The following is a 2,412-nucleotide window of genomic DNA, read 5'->3' on the forward strand; positions in this document are numbered from 1 at the left end:
CCTTTATATACGGGGTCAGGGGGCACCCTAGAACACATAAGTTGATCATTGATCTATCCCAACCGTGTGCGTTGCCCCCCTCTGCCATAATCCACCTCGGTCATACTGTAGCAGTCCTTAGGCGAAGCCCTGCGACGGTAGCTTCAACAACATCGTCACCACGCCGTCGTACTGACGAAACTCTCCCTCGACCTCTACTGGATCGTGAGTTCGCGGGACGTCACCGAGCTAAACGTGTGCTGAACACGGAGGTGACGTACGTTCGGTACTGAGGATCGGTCGATCGTGGAGACGTACGACTACATCAACCACGTTGTCATAACGCTTCCACTTAACGGTCTACGAAGGTACGTGGACAATACTCTCCCCTCTCATTGCTATGCATCACCGTGATCTTGCGTGTGAGTAGGATTTTTTTTGAAATTACTACGTTCCCCAACAGTTTTACCATATGTCCCCTGATTATATTATTAACAAACCACAATAGATGTAATTTATAGATGTAGAACTCATATATACAAGTGATCAATAACTGCATGTACCACACTCAATTGTTTGTTCATATTCTTGTATAATATCGAGTAGTAAAAATGTTGCGTAGTGACCTAATATCCAGACTAAACTTAACCTTATCACTTACAAGTCAATGTATTGATAATTGACACAGCAAGATCAAGGCTTGATATGGTATGCTTGATACTCCCTTGCTTCTAGGCGTACGTGGTTATAAAATGAATGTATGTGGTGTTATTATCTACAGGAAAGAACATATTGCATATATGGTGTGCTTTTAGTTATCCGCCCTAACGTCCTATATGACTTCTATTTAGTTGTTTCCCTCACAACTACACGGGCCACAATGTTAGTTGCATAAAATTTGAAACAACGTAGATCAAAGAAATTTTGTATTAATTCCAACATGTTCCTAGATTTCACAAAAGGAAATATCTCACAGCTTGCATGGACATTCTTACTATCCAAGCTCATCCAAGATTCACATAAAGAATTTTTTGTAGCAAACAATCCAACTTTGCTGATAAATTTAATAAAATACATTAAATCAAATAAAAAATGACAAACAGTTGTGATGAAACATAACATAATCAAAGCCCTTCAAAGTCGTTGGCCCTAGCTCAATCTTTTGTATCTTGATTCATATTTTATTTCTGGTGGAAATTTGATGAGACTAGGTCTATACAAACTGAAGTATCACAAGGTTTCAGAGAGCCGAATGAGTCTCTCACCTCACTGGGTAAGAACCCATGGTCGATACATGCATCATGGACGTAAACACACCCCTCACATAGTAGGTTGCGAAACTACTACTTCATCATCATACGATGGGGAGCACGGGAGCACAAAAATTGAAACAAGAGACCCACTAATAAAAGCATTCTTCACTCCATCATCATCATCATCATCATCATCATCATTGTAACCACCAAGACATCTTGAGAATCGAATGACAGTCTGTGAAAGTGGGAGTCATTGATCAGTACGACCAAAACACCATAGGCTCCCCAGTTTCGACCGTGTCAGCCACAACGGCCCCGACAAGATGGGGTTAGAGTCGTGGGACTTTTATTTCATGCAACATTACCTCCACCGTTTGATGGGAAGGGCACTCAAATCTAACATAGACAAAAATCAGTGTGCACTCTCAACATTGATCAATGCCCCCTTCTTTCTGCATACCGGAGCCGACTATACCATAACAAACAAGGGGATCTTGCCAAGCCACACTACTAACCACATCATCTAGGTATTTTTCCCATCCACCACTAGTCCACTCCTATCATATTCAGATCTACCGGATTTTTGTAGCAAAAAAAACTCGAAGCATCTAGAGTTGTATTTACATATCCAAGCCATGGAATGTATTATTTTTAGAAGACAACTCATGACATATCAATTATACATTTTAACTAATCCAATATTTTTAGAGACCCACATTCCAAACAAACTTGCCAAATGATACTCAAGATAGATGTGTACCTTCTCTAGTTCCTGACAAAGGCTTAATCTTTCTCAATGTTCCTACTTTTTTAGACAAAGGAAAAGCTATGTGTATCATCACACTCTTCATTTGGAGCGTTTAAACATGTACCCAATCTACCATTTTCTTATAGTAATGATATATGTCGCGGGCATGTGTTCAGGGTGATAGGAGGAGAAACTAGAAAGTGAGATATTATTGGACACCCAACCAAAATATAGCTCCACTTTTTCCGCCCTTCTTCTTTGCTGATTCATTGTCGTTGCAAAGTCAATAAGAATTTATCATGACATGTGTGAGCCTTATTTGACTAGTAGTTCATAGCCCTAGGATGAGGAATAAGGTTCAAGCGGTGGCTCCGCCAAAGTGAGTAGTGGATGTTCGGAGAGGGTGTAGATAAGAGGAGCAACATTGGA

The sequence above is a fragment of the Triticum dicoccoides genome, chromosome 5A, assembly GCF_002162155.2.
Source record: "Triticum dicoccoides isolate Atlit2015 ecotype Zavitan chromosome 5A, WEW_v2.0, whole genome shotgun sequence".
Taxonomy (NCBI): domain Eukaryota; kingdom Viridiplantae; phylum Streptophyta; class Magnoliopsida; order Poales; family Poaceae; genus Triticum; species Triticum dicoccoides.